General features: G+C 42.6%; 1 protein-coding gene across 1 annotated transcript in view; it reads left to right on the top strand.

Annotated features, from left to right (window-relative positions):
* The first annotated feature begins 13,116 nt into the window (after positions 1-13,116).
* The window catches only part of RFTN1 (raftlin, lipid raft linker 1), a 100,059-nt gene continuing 89,683 nt past the window's right edge, over positions 13,117-23,492 (top strand). The window contains exon 1 of the mRNA XM_054191255.1: positions 13,117-13,485. The gene's annotated coding sequence lies outside the window, so the exon portion shown is untranslated. The remainder of the gene's footprint in view (positions 13,486-23,492) is intronic.

Consider the following 23,492-nt stretch of genomic DNA (forward strand, 5'->3'; position numbering starts at 1 on the left):
TCCAGATCAAGTTTTGTCTAGTTCAGTATTGTAGGTCATTATTGGAAACCTGTCTGTAAATGGAAAAATAAAAAGGCAAGAAAGTAGATTCTCAAGAATATGCTCAGCTTCCAGCAACTTGTGCCTCAGGATTCCTGAGCTAGAGGTTGTCTTTGGTCCTTCCTTTTGGTATATACTGAACGGAGTAGCAAGGGAGACTGTACTAGAGTATTTTGCCACAATGTCATAGAATGGTGTTAGAAATAAAAGGAATTCTGTTTGCTGGATGAGTCCAGTGTGTTTTCATCCTTGCCTTTACGAACTTAGTAATGCTTTAACCTAAATAACAATCCATTAACTTGTAACAAAACTGTTACTTTAAACAAATAAAATTAGACCATTAGAATTCTTTAACAGGTTTTCTGCCATACTTGGTGTTCTGAAAATAATTTAAATTCTATATAAAAATATCCCAACCCTGTGATCGAACTGCCTAAAAATAAGGCAGTAGTAGATCTTACTCTGTATTTATACCTAGAGCTCTCCAGAAACACTCAGTATTGTGAATATGGTAATTTCCAGTGCTGTATACATGCTGCCTAACCAGCCAAAAATATCCTGTATGCAGAATTAGAACCAGGTCCTGAGGCCACAGGTTGTGTCCAGACAAGCTAAATTAGGCAAGTTCTGGTGTATATAATAAAGTATTGCCTGAATAAGATTCTGGTAACAAATGTAGGGGAAGTGCATAGCTAATGATGACTGACTGTGTCCTGAAGCTTTGAGATCTTCCTGACGGATCCTGTTACGGCTACTAGAGTGGTCTCTCAATCCAAGTGGCAGGGGTCTGTGTTTTGGCAGCAGATGATGTGTTATCTCAAACCAGCCCGTTTGGCTTGTAATGTGCAGCTTCAGAAACGATAAAATTCATTTTTCTGTGTCTGTTCCCTCACATATGTATGAGCTAAGGATGAAACAGGATTGTATTATAGCACTTTTAATTATTTTGGAAAGAATGCTTTTCAACTTGGAAAGCAGAAAATCTCAAACCTAATTGGAGACAGAATTCTGTCTAAGTTTAAGCATAGGAGTGGTTAAGAGGATTGTTGGCTGAAGGGTAGTTGGCTAGAATGTGGGAAACAGACATGATCTTCATCTTGCCTTATGCAAGAGCAGAGTTAATTTTTCCTTTGGTCTGGATTAAATAACATGGAAACTTAAACTTCAGTCTCTTTAACCTGTTAGGAAAGTTACATTTGAAAACTTGATTTTTGTGATATTTAATTTTAAGAATCTTATTACCTCCTCTTTGATTGTGTGCTGCTTTTCATACCTAGTGATCAAGAGAAGGCGGAGCTAGCGGGGAAAATGGAGTTGCTGTGACTAGTCCCAAATGCCACTAGTGTTTTCTTACTGTATTTGTTACCTATGACAACAAGGATATATTTTAAATGTACATACTTAGCCGTAGGGTCAAGGATGAAACTTAATGTTTTTATTTTTCAAATACTATTCCCCAAGTGTACTGCATAGATTTCTAAAGACTTGGAGCAGGTTTTGTACCTTACCATTACAGAAAACTAAAATAGTGCAGAAAATACCAGCTTTTGCTGTTACAGTGAGTTAGTCAACTAAAATCTTTGTTTACTAGTATAAGTGTACATACAACATCAGACACGCTTGTGTTTTATTATATCTACATGGAAATGCTAATTAGTATGGCGTCCACATTTACTTTATCCTAATGCTAGTCGCTTTGTTAATTTGTCATGTGTTCAAGCAGCTTCTTTTCAACACCATTGGCTTTCTGTCTCTGGTGTCACAGATTTATAAAGTTCCGTATGCTGAAATAATTTTCATAATGGAACTGCCTAGATCAGTATGGTTTTATAGTTTTCAAAATGTGAAACGAATGCGTAGCTCCTCCACTCGTGCTTTTCTATTGATAACTGAGTCTCTTTGGAGAAGGCTAGTCCTGTCCTGAACTGATACTTCTAGTTAGATCTAGTGTAGAAAGTGCTTTTTGATACTCATTCTTTGTGCTGCTGCTTAGGAGTTGTGTTAGATCCTCTACTAGTATACTCGTGAACCGGTGGTCCTCGTCCATATTCTTTCTTGACAAGCTTTATCTTATTAGATCTAACTGGATCTATACCTGATCCAGTTACACAACAAAGATACCTGAAAACGTCTTGCATATTTTACTGTGGAGGGTAAAACGCGCTGTTTGAAGACTTCTAGGTCTGGGTAGCTTAAACATAATTTAGAGGTAGGTAGTTCAGACCAAGGTGATACTACTTCTGTATAAAACCTATTAATTCACTCTGAATACACAGTTCATATACAACTTGTGGGAGATTCTAAGTTTGAGAAAAGGATTAATTCATTACAATTTACTTTCTCATTCAGGAAGCGTTGTGTCACTTAAGTGATATTTTTGGTCTTTTTTTTGTTGTTTTCAAACGAGCTTGGAGATGCATCTACTGTGTATGCACAAGTTTAGTTTGCTATGTTCAACGGTGATTTCCTTAGGTGTGCTAGGGGGGAGTTAGTTTTCACTTGCAGATCAGGAACATGTACATATTAGTTCTGCTGAGCAGGTGGATTTCTAATTATTGGAGGATTGGCTGTGCATTTTTAACTGTGGTGCAGCGCATACAAAATTATTCCTCATACTTGCTGATAAAGATCTTGACTTTAAAGTTAGAGGGCTTCCAAAGTTTCTGTGTTCATCTTTAGGTTTTCTTTTGCCACAAATTGATAAATAGTTGCTTAAGAGTCTTCAGCCTTTCATCCTGATTCTGTTACCTGTGCAGATGCTTCCAAGGGTGCTGAATATTCGGGTGTATTCACAGACCACCTGGACTCAAGGCACTTTGCCCCAGTTTTTGTCACTCAGCAAGACATTGTGTACCTTGTACTGAATGCATTAGGTGTCTGTGCAGCTGCATAACCTCTTTCCTAAGTTTGGTACTTCATCAAAGCTTGCTGGAATATATCAACAATACTGCATTTCTGAGATACTAATTCTAGTGTAAACCAGATTCTGCATACCAGAGTGTCTTGTCATGTGATGTTTTTCATTTTCTTGTTATACTGTTCCCTGGGAACTAGAGTTGGATCTCGGTTCTGCACTTCCACTGAAACTGCTACAGATCTGATCTGTGTGTGACTAAGAAGCCTTAAGTGTCTTCAGTTAACTTGCAGAAAAGTCCCTGATATCAAAAAAAAAAAAAAAAAAGGTGAAATTTCTTAGAATTTGATGTCATTCTCTTTTACCAGAGCTCAGAGTGAGACTTGAGGGCCAGGTAAAGGGTCGTAGCTGCCATGGGATGTATTTTCTCAAGGGTTTTAACACTTTTTCCTGTTAAAGTAGCAAAGTGACTTTTGGATTGGGAGAACTGTTCCATGACTAGAAAGTCTTAGATTGTGATACTGCTTTTAACTTAATGAACTGGATCCCCTTGGATGATACAGATTCTTCTGTAAGCTCCTATACCAAGTTGCTGTTGCTTCTCCCTTTCCACTACCCAGAAATACTTTTTTTTCTGTAGGTTGGGAAACCGTACTTACCAAATGTACCGATTTTCAGATCATGGCATTAAATATTGAATTTCCTGGCATTGTATTTATGTAGTGTTTATTCAGATGGAAATGAAGCAAACTCTTTCCACAAGTTATTACCAGTAGGTCTAGAGTCAAGTGCTAATGACTGTAGGATGCAGTGACCCATTCTAGTCTTTTGTTTGGTCTAGTCACTGTTTGTGCCATTGGAACAGCTGGGCTGCTGCAGATTTGTGGAATAGTTTTTTCCGGGGTGTAGCTTACTTACCCATCTACTATAAAGGTAATAGACTTATTAAAAATTTCATGAATCTTTTTGCATTATTTAAAGTGCCTGGTTGCCTAGTCCTTATTCATATTACTGAAATTTATTCAAATGAGAATCTCAGTTGACCTCGTTAGTACAGTTCGGCATCAGATACATGGTAGATGGGAATCTAAAACATCAAAAGTTCTGAGAATTACTTTCCCTTCTATATGAATTAGCTTAATGCAATTGAGAAATTGAAAAACGCATTACAGAATCACAGAATGGTAGGGGTTGGAAGGGACCTCCAGAGATCATCTAGTCCAACCCCCCTGCCAGAGCAGGGTCACCCAGAGCAGATTGCACAGGAACGCATCCAGGCAGGTTTTGAATATCTCCAGAGATGGAGACTCTACCACCTCTCTGGGCAGCCTGTGCCAGTGCTCTGCCACCCGCAAAGTAAAGAAGTTTTTCCTTATGTTCAGATGGAACTTCCTGTTTCCCAGTTTGTGCATGTTGTCTCTTGTCCTGTTGCGGGGCACCACTGAGAAGAGTCTGGCCCCATCCTCTTGACACCAGCCCTTTAGATATTTATAAGCAGTGATGAGATTCCCTCTCAGTCTTCTCCAGGCTAAACAGACCCAGGTCTCTCAGCCTTTCCTCGTAAGGCAGATGCTCCAGTTCCTTGTCATAGCCCTCCACTGGACTCTCTCCAGTAGTTTCTTGTCTTTCTTGAACTCGGGGGGGCAGAACTGGACACAGTACTCCAGATGTGGCCTCACCAGGGCAGAGTAGAGGGGGAGCATGACCTCCCTCGACCTGCTGGCCACACTCTTTTTAATGCATCCCAGGAGACCATTGACTTTCTTAGCCACAAGGGCATGTTGCTGCCTCATGGTCAACTTGTTGGCTACCAGGATTCCCAGAGCTCCCCTCTCTGCAGAGCTGTTTTCCAGCAGGTCAGCCCCTAACCTGTACTGGTGCATGGGGTTATTCCTCCCTAGCTGCAAGACCCTACACTTGCCCTTGTTAAACTGCATTAAGTTCCTCTCTGCTCAACACTGTAGCCTGTCCAGGTCTCGCTGTCGAGTGGGTGTCGAGTTTTCCTAAATGATCTCTAACCCAATCCTCCTCAACTATGGAAAGTTTTCCTCTCTCCCTACACTCTCTCTTACCTCCAGGGTCTGGGATTCCTGAAGGCCAGCCTTAGCAGTAAAGACTGAAGCAAAGAAGGCATTCAGTAACACTGCCTTCTCTGCATCTTCCATCGCCAGGGCACCTACCTCATTGAGCAGCAGGCCCACATTTTCCCTAGTTTTTCTTTTGCTACTGATGTACTTGAAGAAGCCCTTCTTATTGTCGTTGACATCCTTTGCATTTAATTCCAAGTAGGCCTTAGCCTTCCTCATTGCATCCCTGCATACTTTGATAACGTTCCTGTATTCCTCCCAAGTGGCCAAGTCCTTTTTTACACATTCTGTAAACTTCCTTCTTCCATTTGAGTTTTTCCAGAAGTTCCTTGCTCATCCATGCAGGTCTTCTGCCTCCTTTGCTTGATTTCTTACTCATAGGGATGCACTGATCTTGAGCTTGGAGGAAGTGGTGCTCTCTTGGACCCCCCTACCTTTTAGAGCCTTAACCCATGGGATTGCTCCAAGTAGATCTTCAAAGAGGCCAAAGTCAGCTCTCCTGAAGTCCAGGGTTGTAATTCCACTTTTTGCCGTGTTTCTTCCACACAGGATCCTGAACTCCACCATCTCAGGGGCACTGCTGACAAGGCTACCCCCAGCCTTCACATCCCCAACCAGTTCTTTGATATAACCACCCATTGATTGATTATAGTGCTCTATTAAGCTACTGGAATGTTTAAGAAACAGAAATATGTCTGAATAGATATCTAACTCCTTACTTGATGGTATTGAGTAGTGTTTGGTCTGTATATCCAAAGAAAGGAAATAGCAGATATTCCAGCTGCTTCAGAAATGTAGTGCTTCTTGTTAACATTAAATCCTACTCAACCTCCTGCACTGGCTTTTTACAAGCTGACCTTTTATATAGGGTTTTCATTTGCAGGTTTTTGAAGCACCTTTCAGAAATTAATAACTCTCCATTTTTTTACTTCTGAGAATGAAGATGCAAGAGAGAGAGCTTGGGGAATGCCATCTGAGACGGGTCATAGCTTCTCTAAGGCCTGTTTTGATTCGCTGTTTTGACAGGGAAGATTTGGCCCCTGTTTTGATCACCTAGAGCAAGAGCTGCTTTAGTGATGCCTTGATGAAGCAGTAAGTCTTGTTCTCTCACCAGCAGTTTTTTGTATGCAGCCATTTTGCAGCCAAGTTGTCCATCGGTGGATGGCCGCATTTGAAGAGTTGTGGTCAATGGCTTGATGTCCAAGTGGCGACCAGTGACAAGTGGCATTCCTCAGCAGTTTGTACTAGGACTGGTGCTGTTCGACATCTTTGTTGGTGACATGAGCAGTGGGATTGAGTGCACCCTCAGGAAATTTGCTAAGGACACCAAGCTCTGTGGTGCGGTCAACATGCTGGAGGGAAGGGATGCCATCCAGAGGGACCTTGACAGGCTTGAGAGGTGGGCCCGTGACAACCTTATGAAGTTCAACAAGGTCAAGTGAACACAAGTGGGTCGGGGCAGTCTCCAACACAGATACAGGCTGGGCAGATAATGGATTGAGAGCAGCTCTGAGGAGAAGGACTTCGGGGTGTTGGTTGATGAGAAGCTCAACATGAGCCGGCAATGTGCGCCTGCAGCCCAGAAAGCCAGCTGTATCCTGGGCTGCATCAAAAGAAACGTGGCCAGCAGGGCGAGGGAGGTGATACTACCCCTCTACTCCACTCTCGTAAGACCCTACCTGGAGTACTGCATCCAGCTCTGGAGCCCCCAACATAAGAAGGACATGGACCTGTTGGAGTGGGTCCAGAGGAGGGCCATGAAGATAATCAGAGGACTGGAGCACCTCTTCTGTGAGGAAAGGCTGAGAGAGTTGGGGTTGTTCAACCTGGAGAAGGCTCTGAGGTGACCTTATAGCAGCCCTCCAGTACCTTAAGGGGACCTACAGAAAAGGTGGGGAGGGACTTTTTGTCAGGGAGTGTAGTGATAGGACGAGGGGCAACGGTTTTAAACTGAAAAAAGGGTAGATTTAGATTAGATATTAGGAAGAAATTCTTTACTGTGAGGGTGGTGAGACACTGGAACAGGCTGCCCAGGGAAGCTGTGGATGCCCCATCCCTGGAAGTGTTCAAGACCAGGTTGGATGGGGCTTTGAGCAGCCTGGTCTAGTGGGAGGTGTCCCTGCCCATGGCAGGGGGGTTGGAACTAGATCTTTAAGGTCCCTTCCAAATCTCAACTGGTCTAAGATTCTGTGATTTTGTGGCATATCTCTCCTGTCTCTGAAGGTTATTCTACAGCTTGCATTTAGCAGAAATTATACAGATTTCACATTCTCATTTCATTAATAATTTTGATCAAATGTGTAATGAAACATTCAAGAAAGGTAAAATAAATAGGGATGAGTTAAATAGATTATCAGTAAATATGTAGCCACAGCTTTCTTCTTACTCCTACAGAGGCGTATCTTATCAGATACTGATCAAGTCAAAGTTACCTGCACATAATGTTATAAACTATGTGTAGTCTTGAGAAATCTATGGCCACAAGTGTATTTTAAGTTTCCAAATGATAGAAAACAGCTCTCAGAAAGAGCCTCCAAAATAGAAAATTGATCCTTAATGATATCTAGCCTCTGCAGCTCCCTAGTAGTTGCCTAGAGATGGGCAATAGAAGCAAATAAATAATAAAAAATAAAATTAAAAAGTTCTTTGCCATTAAATGATGTAGTGGTAGGACTCATGTTGAAGTTACTCTTGTCTTTGGAAATAGAATATGAGCTAGTTTTAATAACTAATTGCGCTAAAATTGTGAGCCAGTCTTGAGTACATAAGTGCATTAGCTGCTGGCCCACTCTCTCTGTTCCGGAACCCTGGAAAGGGAAAAGTAGCTGCTGTTCCTGAGCAAAGGGCAGATTGTGCCCTGCTGCTGGGGCAGAATAACCAGCAATAGGGGCTGGTACAGTTCTCTCTTTAGCTGCAGTATCGACCTGACTTCTCCATAGCTTTCTATTCTGTCTTGGTTCCTTCTGTGATTTGGATGTAGTTTTCCTGTTATTTCTGAGGAGCTGTGGCCTAGTTATCAATAATACCTGATGAAATAAATGAGTAAGATACGCTAAATGAGTTGTCTATCTTAAATGGAGTCTAGTTTTTCATATTTCGGCTTTTCTTTCATATTTAATCTTATTGATAGAAATCTCAGTATGTACTAAGCATGCTTGTGCAGAGTGGCAGGTAAATAATAAAATATTTTTCTTTACTGATATTTTTGTATCTGTTTCTGATTAACTTAAGTTTAATCAGAAGTAACTTAAGTTTTGCTGAATCCTGTTCAATGTGATATTGCAGGCGTCTGTTGCTTTTTGACAAAGGAAGCAAATTTTGTTCTAAATTAGCTTTAATTTTTTTTTTCATACTACTGTGAAAACTGGAAAAATGGGATGTGGTTAACTTGAATGCTGGAGTCTAACTTTGCAGTTGAAATACAGTAACTGGCAGTATATTGAGTTGCGTACAAAAGAAATAAATGGCTTATGCTTATGTGGATCTTTCCAATTAGTTGTTCAAATAAGGCTTGCAATAGCCAACAAGGGGTTATCTAGCGGTGTAACTAGAAACACCTTGCAGGAGAGAGAAATGCTGTGCATGTGATTTCTCGCTGCTTTTCACAATGTGTGATCTTCTCTGCCTGTGCCAAAATAAGTACAGATATTTGGCAAAGCAGAATTCTTCAATCCCTACCAGTAGCAATTTACACCTTGCCTTACCCAGCTGCACCCAGGACTACAAAGTGCAAATGGAAAATGGGATCACTTCTGCTTGTGGTACAGGAGGTTGTAGAGCTCTGCACTGCTAAATGTGTGGGTTGACAAGAGAAATTACAGTGGCTAGAAACAGAAATAAAGTGTATCAAAGCACTTTTTAACTCCTAAGGTAAACTAAATTCCCTAACAGAGTGTCTCGGGGCAACATCTTACTGTTGATTAAAGCAATAAGGTCCTTCAGTTGTTTATAGTTAAATGGTTGTTAGAGCAGTATTTTACTATTTAATTACCAAGTCACTGTGTTTTGCAGGAGTTTATTCTTCTGAGGTGAGGGGTGTGTGTATATACACATGCATTTTTATATATATATACATATACACACGTATAAAGAACAACTCTGAAATGTCTAGGATGCTTGTTTAGGTTTTTTCAAGTTCATCAGATTTTTCATGGGCAGAATGTTCCCTCTTGTTAGAGCACCACGTGAAATACCTGTTACAGTTAGAATAAGTTTTAGATAATATCTTATGAAATCAAATCTGTACCAAAATGGTTCTGAAAGAGGCAAATAATATCAAAATATGGAAACAGTGCTTATTTTTTTTTTAAAGAATGTATGAACACCAGCAAGCCAGAGTGGAATTCTGGAATTCTCAGAGTGGTAGATTGTATGCTATGCTTCAACTTACATGCCTTGATACCGTGCACTTGAACCATCTTTGTTTCCTTGAATTTCAATGTAGACACACCTAAATAGGTGACAGTAGAGATATCCTATCCTGCTAATTAATCTGCTGCTTCTGTAACATACTTTTGCAGTCAGAGAAAAACACCTTCATGTCAAAAATCCTGTGGAACAAAATTTTAATACAAATTTGTCTCTATTTAAGAAGTGCAGAAATGTCTTAATGGGTTGTATACTTAACCCTGGAGTAGTGGAATCCCGGGTTGAAATTGGTGCGCCCAAACACCTGACCTGATAGCTCTAAGTTTGCAGGCATGTCTGATCGTTACTGACTGTCAAGTGGGTAGTGGAAAGATGGTTTGTAGCACCTGGGTCTGTGCCGTGTGATGCACTGTAAACATTAATTTGAAACACTTCTCATTTGCGTAGGACTGCTATTTCTTAACCATCTATGGCCATCCAGGAATGTTGTTTTCTTAGTGGTGATGTCCCTTTCTGTATCTGAGAAGACATTACACCAGCAAAAGTCTTTATTGTTGTCAGACAGCCTTTTGATTCAACCCCTGAGGTGCGGATCTGCAAATGCTATGGTGTCGGCAAGGTCTGGTGCCCAGGATGCTCCTTCTGGAGCCATCTATGACCTGATGTGTTTATAATACAGGAAAGCTGCATTTTCGCTTCTTCCTTATGCACTTAGCAATCCTTCCCCATATGCTTTAACAGTAGTATCAGAAAAACAGCTCAATTACGTGGCACCCTGATGTGACTGCATGCTGCTTTCTCACACAGTTGGAAAGCCAGAGAAACTAATGAGTGGAGGAAAAATGGTGAAGGACGAGGAAAAAGGAAAAACTGTGTAAATAATTAAAAGAAATGGAGAGGAAAACACAAAAACACGCAGAAGGAAATAGAAAAAGGAGATGAGTAAAGTTCCCACGCAAAATGCATTACTAGTGTTTGCTTCATAGTTCAGCGCTGCTAAAGAAGTAACTTCATTTTCCCTGTTTTGATGTTATGCTTTTGGCTACTGACTACTAGCTAATGCTGATAGTTGTGCTTTAAGAGGACTTGAACGCAGACAGAGACCACTCTGGGGAAATTTTCTTGTTTCCTGATGGTACTCGAGGGGAAAAGTGGAGGGAGTACTTTCCAATAGATTTCATCCATCGCAATACCAGACTTAAATACAGAAGTATTCTGCAGTTAGGAGGGAATTGAGGTTCTAATGTAGTGTTTGCTTATATATTTTACATAATTTAATTTGGTTTACGCACCTGCACAGTAGGGAGAGAGATTCTTAAGTGGGCAAAGTGTAGCAAATGTAGTTGTATTCGCTGGGCATAAGGGCTTCGGGCAGTTTCAGTATTAATCGAGGGTGGTTTAGGAGTGGCTGAGCAGGTTTCTGACCTAATAGGGGGAAGTACAATAAAGGTGGCAAGCAAAGTTCCAGACTTGGTCCACAAGCATGACATTTGGGATGGATACACATTTTTCTGGAGAGACAAGGAGGATGAGGATAGAGGGTTGCCCCCTTTGTGAAAAGAACAGCTGGAATGTATGGAGCTCTCTTGGATGGATGACAGACTGCTTGAGAAAGGTAAGGATCAAAGGAGAGGATACTGAGGGTCACATGTTGTTGGACTGCAGACCAGCTACTCATGATGAAGGTTGATTAAACCTTTAGCAACTCAGCAATATCTAGGGGTGACAGATCCTGATGCTTGGAGAGGAGTTAATCTCCCTGACAGCTTGGAAGGGTAACATGGTGGGATGCAAGCAATCCAGCAGATTTCAGGAAGCTTTCTTGGTAGTGGTACTGAATGGGCCAGCCAGAGGCGTTGCACAAATGCATGTCCACTAACAAGGAAGAATTGTTTGGGAATGTTGTAACAGCAACCCTGGCTGTAGTGATGATCAGACATGTGGAGCTCAAGGTCATGAAGGGAGTGAGGAGGGTAAGTCATTGGACTTCAGAGAGCAAACTTTGTCATAGTTGGGGAAGTGGTAAATGGGATGCCATGGGAGGCAGCTCTGAAAGGTGAAGGGAGCATAGGAAATCTGGTAGGTTTTTAAGAGGAACCTTTTCCCTACGTAAGAGTGGCACATCCAAATAGGAAAACAAGTTGATGAATTGGGACACCAGCTAGGCTGAATGGGGAACACCAGAACTTCCTTGCAAAACTATCATGGTGGAAGCAAGAACAGGTTATGGCAAAGGAGTTACTAGAAATGTTGCCAAGGCCTGTAGAGATGGTGGTGACACACACAAGGGCTTGTGGAATCTCATGTTGCTCTCAAAAACAGAACAAGAGGCTGAACAAGGAATATGTAGGCCTGTTGTTGAATGTGCGCACAGGTAAGGTTGATGTACTCAGAGCTGCCTTTGCTCTTTCTCTTGGTCTTACTGACCAGTGTGCATGGAGGCAGGGTTCCAGCAAGAGCTACCAGCAATGGATGAGGATCAAGACAGGGGTTCCTTCTGAGAACTTGATCTGTGCAAATCTGAGACCGGCTGGGCTGTGTCTGAGGCTGCAGGGAAGATCTGACTGATGCTTTGAGCACACCTGCTCTCTACTGTTTAGAGTGGGGTGAGGACTAAAGGAGGAACAGCTGAAGCATGGCAAATGTTGCACTCTTTTAAAGAAAATGCCAAGGACAATTTGGGGAACCATGAGGAAATCGGTCCCGAGGAAAATCGTTGAGGGCCCTTGGACCAGAATTGCTTTTGTGTATTTTTATGTGTCTAGAAAGGGTGCCATCATGCCTCACCAACTGTTTGCCTTCTATGATAGAAAGGCTGCATTTGTAGGCATGGGAATGGTAGTGGATGCCATGGCAACTTTAGTAAGGTGCTTGGCACTGGCTCCTGTGCTATTTTTCTATATGCTGAGGATTCTGATGTCTGGGTGGGTGGACAGCTATATGGGTAAAAAGCTTATTGTGAGGCCTGTTGTATTTAACATCTTTCTCAAGGACCTGGAGGAAATGTCTGGATCCACTGTTGCCATGTTTGCACATGAGCCCACTGGGGCTGCAGTTGACAAGCTTCAGGGCTGGGCTGCTCTCCAGAAGGACCTGGGTAGGCTCAAGGAACAAGCCAGCATGAACTACTGGAAATTTAACAAGGACCAACATCCTGCCTCTGGGAATGGAGGGCTGCGTGTCTGGGTGGCAGCTCTGCTGCAAAGGCTGGGGGGATGTTGGGAGGCAGCAAGGTGACCACAGCCAAAGAAGGTAACAGCAGCATGCCAGTATCTCGGAAAAAGTGGTTATCCTCTTCTATTTGGTACTCATTAGGGCTCTTCTAGACCACATACTGTGTCCAGGTGTATCATCCTCCCCCCACAATGCTGTGACAAGAAAGTTGTTAAGCTGGGACAAGCTCAGTGGAGGGCCACCAAGGCCAGGGCTGGAGCATGTGTCCTGCAAGGAGAGGCTGAGGGAGCTGAACTTGCTTGACCTGGAGAAGGGAGGGCTTGCCCCCATCTGAGGGGGGGTGAGAGAACGGGCATATTAAAGGAGAGGGTCAGGTTCTGGGTACAAGGAGGCCGATTCCTCAGCGGTGAGCCCAAGTCCGGCCAGACGGTGTGGGCCTGAAAGCCCACAGGCGGAGGGGAAGGCGGCAGCGCTGCCGAGGGGGGAGCGCGGGGCGGGCTGAGGGCTGAGACCGGCAGTGCCGAAGGGACTTCCAGCCCTGGCCGGCGGGCGGAGCAATCCCCCTTCGGGCCGCTTCGGTGGCGGAGGCGGGAAGCGCCGCTACCCCCGTCCTTGCCTGGCTGGGCGCGGGGCTCGGCCCGGCAGCTCGGAGGAAGAGGAAGTGGCCGCGGCCCCAGGCCGGCCGGGCTCGGAGCGGAGCAGAGCTGCCCGGCGCCTCCCCGCCGCCCCCAGGCTGCGCGGCACAAACTTTGCCGGGCAGCGGGGCCGTGTGGCGGCGCGGCGCTGCCCCGGCACCTCCCCGTGGCGGAGCCGAGGGGGGAGCGGCCCCGGAGCGCGGCGGGCGGGTACGGGCGGCAGCAGCAGGAGGAGGAGGAGGAAGCACTGTCAGTGGGGCCGGCCGTCTCCGCCCGCCGGGCATCCTTCAGCACCGCCGGGCTGCGCTTCGCCCGCCGCCTGTCCCAGGTACCGACGCGCACCCGCCCGGCCCGGCGGGCAAACTTGGCGGGGGTGCGGGGGGTGTCCGGGGCCAGTCGGGGGGTCGCTACTGGGCAGGGTCGGCGCGGCAGAGCGGGGAAAGCGGCTACCGGGCTCTGACTCGTCTTGATCCTCTGGGTCCCGAAGTTGGGAGCGGGGTGTGGGCTGCCCGGCGTGCCCGGCTGCGGAGGGGCTGCTCGAGGCTTCCACGGGGGCGGCGGGGGGAGGCGCTCCCTCCCTCTTCCCCGAGCACGATTTCGGTTTGTGCAGCGCCGGTGAACGGCTGCTCCGAGGGGGGCGGCGGTCCCGCCCGCTCCGGTCGTTGCCGTTTCCGAGGGGCCGGTGCGGGGGCTCGCCGTTAGGCCGGGGGAAGGCGGCGGGGCCGGCGGGCGGTGCCGTCCTGTCAGACGGTGAGGAGACACCCGGGGCTCCGCCGGGGCTTTCTGCGGCCGGGGCGCTTGCGGGGACCGGAGGCGGCATCGCTGCAAATCGCTTCCAGCCGGGGCGGTTGTTCGCGTCCGGCCGACGCCGCGGCGAGGCAGAGCCGGGGAAGGGGGAGCGCTCCGGGAGCAGCCGGGCGGGGGTCTGCCCGCAGCCCCTCGCCGCACGCCGGGCACCTGGCAGCGGCCGTACCGCGGCGTGCCATCGTGTGGCTGGCTGGGGTTTGTGATTTTACGGTTGTTTTCGAAGGCTGGGATGGATATTGCCGTTTTTAAGTCCGCACGTTTTTAGGACAAAATAAGGAGAGGTAGGGCGACCGAGGGTCAGCAGTTGTGTATCTGAGCGTGAAATACATCTCGCTCCTCTCTTGTTCATCTTAATTCCTGACAGAGCAGCTACTTCTCGCAGCCTGTATGTTTTCGGAAAACGGGAATTTAGTTGGATGGACTCTTAGAGCTCTTCTGTGATACTTCCAACTTGGTCACATAATTAATGAGAGGCATTTGTTCTCCATTACCATTAAGCGTGCTTGGCTCCAGCGCGCTGCCGGCTGGGACCAGGGAACAAGCTGGGCCAGGACAAGCAGGACAGGCAGCGGGGACGGAGTCGTCTTGGTAGGGGTGGCTGTTGTGCTAAAGTGGTTGCTGGATGTAAAATAATAAAAATTTAACTATACCTGACAAAACATTCTTTAAAGTTTTCAGCCAAAGTTTGGAAGCCATGGTATGATTGTATACTGCTTCTATTTTTATTCACTCTTTAGTCAAGAAAGTTTTTTCTTTATTATTCAGTAGGAGAATAATTAACATTGTCAAGACATAGCTGATCTCTAGTTTACATGGGGAAATCTTTTTGTACATCTACTTTTACGTTTTGTTTTTAATGAATCCAATCCTTTTCAGCTTCTGGTATCACATAACAAGTTACTGGCAATAACCCTCTTTTTCACAATACCAGCGGTCACATTTTTGTGTTTAATTTCTGTTTTTTCTAAGAAAAAATAGTTTCAGAACGAAGGGTTATTTTAGGAATCTAACTTAACCTCAAGTTAGTTATATTAGACAAGGGGCTTTCCACTGCTTGAATGCTGGCATTCCCCTGGTCTTACAGAGAGAGAGAGTGAGTTGTATGAAATGAGTGTATACAGCTGTGATTAAATACCTAGGGGAGTTCTGAGCTGTGGTACTGGGAAACGCAGATACCATATTGGGTATAATGAAGTGGCCTTAGGATCTGTGGCGAAAAAGCTGAAAAGCTGGAGCCACAGCCCTATGAAGAGCAAAGATAAAAATCTGTGAAGCCTGTATTTAAAAAAATAAAAAAAAAATACATAGTCACGTAACTGTTATTCTATCCCCTAACTTCATGTGTGATCTCACAGCTTCATACCTGGCTCCAGTGGTCCACTTTGCCTTTTACCCCAAATTGGTTGGCCAGGGTTTTACTCCATGGCAAACTAGCAAAAGACAGTAAGCATAGGACTGTCAAGTCTGTCTAGCTTTGTGTTTTACCATGGTTTTACTCGCTGTCCTTGAAGCTAATGTGCATACATTGCAACATGCATCTGTTTTTCATGCTTGTTTGCTGTGGGTTCAGAGTGGTGTGGGATTAACTTTAAAGGAAAGTTGGATTCATATCTGACGTTCCTCTGCATGCTTCTTTCAGGTCCATTCAGTCTTTAATTTGCTAGATAATAAATGTTAGCTGCTAAAGTTTCCCCTTAAGTTCTTGAGAGTAGTTCTCTAGTCCTTCACATCTCAGTAGTCTCCTGTCTTCACATGGAGGCATCTTGCTTGAACATTTGCGGTGGTGGTATTTCAGAAAAAATGTTACCTGTGCTTTGTCCAGTGATGATAATACTTCATTATCTTGACCAGCAATAGCACGCCTAAAAGTATTTTGTAGAAATATGTGGTACCACCTGAATCTTTTGCTGTACTGTAAAAGACAGCATTGTGGTATCACCAAGCATTACATCTTCTGGACGAGCGTTGTAGGGTGATGTGGGTGAGGAGCAAGGGTCTCTCTCCAACCTACTGTTCCTCAGATTGCTCCCCAACACCAGCACAAGGCTTGCCTTTCTCCTCCACCAGTTCTTTCTGATCCTGTTTGCTTTTCTTCCTCCCACCCTCTCACCCACATGCACGCACAGGCAACCCAGCTTTGTTTCTCTAGAGAGGGTTAAGCGCAGCTGGTGGCAACCCCTGGTTACGGGCAGAGAGCCTGCAGAGGTAGCCCAGGGACAGTGCAGTGTGTGTTACAGAGAGCAGTAGAGTTGATCCCAAGACTAGTGTTGTGAACGCCATAATAAAAATAGCACCTAATAATATTTTGTTGAAATCATGTTATCACTGTGGCGTGTTATTTGACATGCTGCATGCTAGGGCTGTGCTTTCTTCGTGACTTGTGTATAAGACCTGTCAGGGTAATCTGTTTTAACTTTACTGAATCTATATCATATTTATCCATGTATTATTTTGTTTTTTTCTTAAAGTTTCCTAAAGTTTAGCAAACTCTTGAGGATAAACTAGCAATTGTCTTAATTGGCCAAATTATGTTTTCCTCCTTTTTTCGCATAGGCAGTACACTTTCTTGTCTCCCAGGGAGATGGTACCAAACCTAGTGCAATAGTTTGTTTTTTAATTCCAGTGGTTGGATCTGCAGTTCATCATGACAGGTCTTCCAGAGTTCTTGGTATGAGTCCAAATTAGTCCTCCTGATTTGCGTTCTGCTTCTGTTTAGTTGTGGTATCTTTGGCCTCTCTAACTAGGCTTGGCTTCTGGCACATTTCACTTTGTGCTGGTGTTTCTTGATCCGAGACTGTAGTTTCCTCTGCTGAGCTTTTTTCCTGTCCCTTGAAAGCTCTCTGCTTATTCTACCTTTCCTTCTTTATTAGGTAATTCATCTCACTGGGTCTGGAAACCTTCTTATGAATTCTCTTGTCACTTCCTTGGGTTACAAATTCTGCAGATACTCATATTATAGTTTAAACGTGTTCCAGACCTCCCCTGTGCTCATGTCCTCCAGCTTTTCATTCCTGTTCATCTCACTAATGAGTTCCCTAAGTTTTTGAGATTTGCCTTTTGAAATTGAAAACCTTAATTGCAGATTTACTTGCATTACTCTACTGTTTCATTTAAATAAAATCAATCATAAAGAATAAATCTGGGATTATTCTTTCACCAACCTTTCTGCAAGCAGAGATTTAGTTATCAGCTGCAAGTCTAAAATCCTGATAATGCTAGTCAAATTGGTAAGTATATGGTGAAAAAATTGGTCAGTTGTGACATCCATCAATAGATAGGACTGATTTACAGTAATTGTTCTTTGTATTTTCAAAATAAGACTTGGAGAATCTTTTAAATTACTTGGTAAACATTATTTACTTTAACAACTGATCCTTCCCCACAAATAAAAATTATTGCGGTGTTTATTGAATATGTGCTTCCATGGCTACCTGGACAGTAATACTCTTCGAAAAGGACCAAGTAGTGTGTCTAGGTACAGAATTTCCCTTTTAATAAGTGTAATCTCACAAAAAAAACCTATACAGTGGTAAGCCAGAGAAGGAAAAATTTTCTGAAAAGTAGGAAGTTCTTACTTTCCTGTTCTACCTCAAACCAGGACATGGGGATATGTCAGGAACATAGCTCTATTCTGGGAACGTATGAAGGATCATCCTAGCATACTACTCTCCTTTCTGTGTTTACCTGTACATCCAGTTTGTCAGGTCTAGAGTTTTTAATCCTCTGCTTTGGTTATGCTTCTCTGCCTGATGTTTTTTTTGCCTTGTTATTCCTCTTCTGCTTCATTGCTTTAACTATGCTAGGAAAGGGACTCGACCATAATTTGCAGGCTCTGTCAGGGTTTGTTTAGAGCTGAATGAGGGACTAAACACTCTGGTGTTTTGTAGACTGGAAAGGATGCAAGAATTAAGTGACCACATACCAGCAAGTGAACTGAGCTGAGCGTGAAGTGCTTATTATTTTGAAAATGGAAAGGTGAGGATGCAGGAGTGAGGGCTTAAGAAAATAAGTGCATCTCATTACTGCACAACAAATTTGAAGTCCTGTAATTATTTGTGAAAGCCTTCTAGCATCCCTGTGAGGTAGCTAAGTGTTACCCATGGAAGAAAGAATCAGGATGAAAGGACTTAACCAAAATTAAGAGAGAAAGCCTATTAATACATTGCAGTTACCTTGTTTTGCTGCTGCACTCTCCGGTAAGAACACTGTATTCCGTGATTTTGTGAAAGGAACTTTAGCAGTAATTTATGATACGTATTTTAAAAAATAAATGAATTGATGATAAAGCTCACAAAATGAGGTCACTATTTCTAGACAATAAACATTTTAAATGTGTTAATGAAGGCAAGCTTGTTTTCACTAATTGTGCTTAAAAACAAGCTGACAGTAGCATAATCTGCCTGTACGGCATGTTTTCTTTGGATGCCATTAGAAATATTAAAATTACCTTGTTTCTATTTCAGGTGGTGGTGTATTGCATTTACATGCGTATTAGAATATTCAGTCTAATGCTATATGCTTAGCAGTTGACTCCAATGCTATATGTATTTAAAAGAATTGTTTAGGAAGTGTTTTCAAATCATCCCTGTAAGCAGTCATTGACACGATATTTTCTGTAATACTGATGTAGTTGAAATAAACTGTTTAGCCAGTATATACTTAGTTGATAAACAACCCTTAAATTACATAATCTGGTAATCTATTCAAGCTTCCATTAGCCATGTGGTTCTGTTACGTTTCAGTGTAATTTTCATTATTATTCCTTGGAGATAAATTGTTATGGAGTTCCATGAAAGGAGGGGGTGGTACATCAGAAAGCTAGCTCCATTTGTTCCCAAAAAAGCCCCAAACAGGCAGAAGGCAGGGTTTTTTTTCTTCTCTTCTTTGTGCCCTCTTCTTGCTGAAAAGGACTCTTGAGGCCTGAGACACTATTATCAAGAAAATAAGTTGTTAGCTACATGATATTCTTTTATGCTTGTTCTTGTTAGCTAATTCTGAACTTGTTGTATTTCGTCTATTTTGAACACAAGCTAGTAAAGTGAGAAAGCAAACCCAAGCTGCAGAGAGTATTTTAACAAAGCTTACGTTCAGAGATGACGAGTTGAAAACTTGGCAGATCTCTGAGAGCTATAAAAATTACGATATTTTGTTCAAGATACGCACATTTTCATGGATCACGGAGATAAGAATGGAAATACTGTGGGTTTTTTTTCCTCTTGCTGAGTACAATTTTTTGTAATTTTTTGTTTTTCATGGCAAAGGTTGGTACCAGTTTCAATAAAACTTGCATTGGGAGGGAGCGTTTGGGGCAGGTTATTTGCCATGCTGGGGTGGGTTTCTGTCCTGTTCCTCTAGACTCTCCCCAGAGCTCCTCTATTCTTAAAATACATGACACGGGGCAGTAATGGGGAGGAGGAGGTGGAGGCAAGAGGCTTATTCTGTGGCTTGCAAGTTGGGCGTTTGCTTGGTATGTACAAAACCTGGGTTAAATTTTTGAAATCAGTTTGCAGATGAAAGCTGCTCTTTTCCTAACCAGTGGGGGCCTTTGCTGTCATTCACAAGACAGATGAATTAATTGACTGTAGGCCTTGCTGTTGTTCTGTAACTCATCACAGCTTCCATTTTTCATGTTCCGCAAAATTAAAATGAGATCTAGACAAAAAAAAAAAAAATCTGTTGTTAGATCTGGGTTTCAGTTCTAGTTTTATCGTCACGTGGCTGAGCACAAGACCAATTTTAGATATTATGAAGATTACACTTAAGATTAATTTGCAACCTAAGTGAGTTTGTGGACAGAATTAGTTTTTCCAGCATATGTAGCTGTAAGAGCCCATAGCTAAACATTAATTTTGGTGATTAATATTCTTCATTAGGTGTTACTTTTTCCCTCACTCAAGGTATTTCTTGTATGTATGGAACTAGTGAGTTGATAGGTGATTTTTACGTTAATGGAAAAGTTACGGCAGAGCAAAAAATATTTGAAAATTTTGCAGTGTTTTTTGAAGAATTGTTTTTTAATTTACTAAACAGTGAGTATTAGTGATATTTTGTTTTAATACCGAATAAAAAAAAAAGTAGAATTCACATGTGGGTATAAAAAGCCAGGATAAATACATATACTACAGTAACCTTAAGCATCCCTTATAGCAAAACAATATACCTGCTGAAAAAGGGGACTGAAGTGGGTTTAGATTACTTTGATGAGTAATGATCAGTGACGAACACCTCTTACTGCACTCTGATAACTTCAATGTAGCAAATTAAGAAGGTGAATAATGTCCTGTTGACAACTAGATTTGTAACTGAAAAGCAAGGAGATGTTTTCAGGCGGGCATGGAAAGACTCTGAACAGCACTAACTTTGCGGCAAAGGAAAGGAAGGAAGAGAGTAATCACTAATGTTAAAAAATCTTTGGAAGGTTATAAAGCAAGCTGTCCCAGTAGAAGTTTGTGGGATAACATTGAGCAGAATTTGGTGATTCAGTGATTACTTGTCAGACACACATTATCAATATCTTTGAGCAGACTTTAAGTGTTCGTTCATCTCTGGAATTTTTTAAATACTTAGACTCCTGTATTAAAGTAGGAACTTTATTTCTTAAGATTTCTTTTCTACTGCAGCAGCATTTGCGTCTTAATTACTGTGAAAAAAGACTGTGGTGTTGTCATACTTATTTTTCCTACTGATACCTCATTTTTATTCGAATGAAAGCATCCTTTTCCACATGTGTGCTTTAGTAACATACATATAATTGTCTATACTTAATGAAATGTGGGGAAGTATTTATCCTCAAGGATGCTACTTGAAGTTTTAGCCAAGCAGCAGGAAGGTAAAAATCAGTCTCTGGTAAGCAGTCACTCAGTGAATTAATACAAAAAAAGTACGTTTTCAGTCCAATCCCAAGTGGGCAGGTGTCTCCATGCTGAATGACTTGTGGGTTGGCACTGTTTGCAGAGACCACTACTCACGTGGGCAGTGAGGGTGGACTGTTTTTCTCAAAAGGTCCAAGGAAATGTTTGCTAGAGAAGCACAGCAGAGTGTCCATGGCTGCCACTGGAAAAGCAGGCTTGTATTTTCTAGCACTTTCACCCGAATTTAGGAAAGAATGCAAAACTCACCATGATGTGAAATACCAAGTCCCTAAGGCCTCCTTCCGCAGCCATCACTGTCTGAAGAATCTTGTGGATTTCAGACTCTTTGTATAACTAAGGGTTGCAGGCGCTGCTGCTTAATGACCTCTGAAACTGATTTTTTTTTTCCTTACAAAATAGCATTCTGTATACTTAAGATGTGTAAGAATTACTGGGCTGTCACTGAAACAAGAAATTAGATACACTTGCTAACATGTTGCTGTCTTAGTTCCTTGCTCTACAGTATGCTAAAGCACAAGTACACTGTTGGGTGTGTTCCATTACAGACCATGGAAATACTCGTCGTATCTTGTTAGGCAGATTAATACACAATATACATTGATATATTAAAAGAAATAACATTTTAGACTTAAGCAAAAGAAATAAGCTGCTGTATATATGAAAGAATGATCCTTTTTTTTTTCACTTAGTAGTAGTAGTTGTCATTACCAAAAAAAAAATCGTAGAAAATATAATTTTGGAAAATAAAAAAAGATCTTCAGGATATTTACCTTAAATGTCAAAAAAAATAATCCCCAAACCTATCTTTCATTTATAGAAATTGTTAAAATAATGTAGTTTTACTTTTCTTCCAAAATAAGCAGGGAAAGTTGTTATCTGTTGGATGAATCCCCAAATACTTAACGTTCAGGAATGTGTATGACACATCATCTATTTTTCTTGCGTCTTTTTAGCAAATGTTCTGTCTGCATCCAGTTTCTGTGTGATCGGATATTTACTATGGGATTGTTTTAAGGTTTGATGTGTTGGTGAGTCCTATTTTGGTGTATTTAGTAGTGACTTTGTAATAAGACGTAGGTGTGTACTCGCGGACTCTGCAGATGATGTGAAGTTGGGCTCCATTGCTGAGCCTGAAATAACTTCCAGCTCTTCCAGGAATGCAGAAAAATGGCATGAGATTATTACTGAGTAGTGTAGAAATGCAATGGAATAGAGCGAGGTTATGCGATGAGCAAAGCCCTCTGTTATAGGTTGGGAACTTCTTAATTAGCTGTGTTGGATAAAAATAAAGAGAAATAGGTTCTTTGGCTACTGAGAAGCTGACCATAAACTCTGAATGTGATTCACCTGTGACCGATGATTTTAGGTGCAGTAGGCATGTTATTTGCAGTAGAGACAGGGAAGCATTAATGTTATTTTAATGGCCCTGTTAAGATCTCGTTTTGAGCATATGGTCACCTGTGTTCATGTAGGGAAATGAAAACAGGAGTGATGCAAACAAGAGGGAGTGGGGTGATGAAGGGAGCAGAGATCCTGTCTTGTAAGTGGCAGGAAAGGACTTGAGCACGTTGATCCTAGCAGAGCACAGGAAGGGACATGGTAACTTCATAAAAATGACTTCACAAGGAAATATGGGGGGGCGGAGGGGGGATAAAAATTATGAAAGTTAAAGCACAATATAAGTATAAATAAATTTCTGCAAGTAGATTCCAAATACATTGGGGCTGGAAATTTGACTAACTTCGTAACTGTTTAAGGAATGAAGCTGTGGCATAAGCTTATCTTTGGAGATAGGGAAACTGAGTTAGTTTTTCATTCTCCGCTTTAGGTTTATTAACTGTCAAGGTAAAGGCAGCCCTAGTCTGTGGCTGAAGTTTTTCATGTGCTCATTGCTGTCTGTCGGAGGTTGCAGGGAGCCTGACACAGATCTTTATGATGCTTCATGCAGAGCGTTTACACTGAGTGGATCCCATGCCTTGAAGTGCCCGGGGTGGCCTGCGGGAGCCCCTCTTCATCCCAGAATGTTTATTCTGCATGTCCCTCCCTGTCACATGAGTTTCTCCATGTAGGTGGAGGCAGGATGTTGGGTGCGTTGTAATGGAAAAACCTCAGGTGCCCAGCTGGTGTGTCTTTTTATCTCCTTATACTCACTGCTGGTTGAAATGATTTCCCTCAGTCCACCCAGCGTTGTTGAAGAGGAATGAGAGGATTTGGATCATCTGAGTATTTTCACCAAGCAATTCTTCCATTCTTTCATACTCAGATGAGCCGTAACATACAGGATATTGAGAAACATTTAATGTGTAGCAGAAATAGTTGTCAGGAGTAATCCTTTAAAATGTTGTGGACTGGCAGCTTATTAAGGAGAAACTAGATTTATCTAGTCCAGTTCTGTGGTCATGTGCTTCTTCTGGTTTGAAGATGGCATCCATAAAGCGCCATTATTTCCTGTGGATTACCTGAAAAAATGAGGTGGAAGGCCATGAGGTAGTCTTCTAGATGCTGGTAGTTCTCTGCAGACCTGTTTTTTCCATTAAATTACAAGTCTACATATTAATTTGAATGTTACAGAAATCTGTGTAAAAGCTAATACTATCTCCTCTCATAATAACTGCACATGCAGAAATTGTTACTAAGTTGTCAACCCTTATATCAG

The sequence above is a fragment of the Rissa tridactyla genome, chromosome 2 (genome assembly GCF_028500815.1).
Source record: "Rissa tridactyla isolate bRisTri1 chromosome 2, bRisTri1.patW.cur.20221130, whole genome shotgun sequence".
Classification (NCBI taxonomy): domain Eukaryota; kingdom Metazoa; phylum Chordata; class Aves; order Charadriiformes; family Laridae; genus Rissa; species Rissa tridactyla.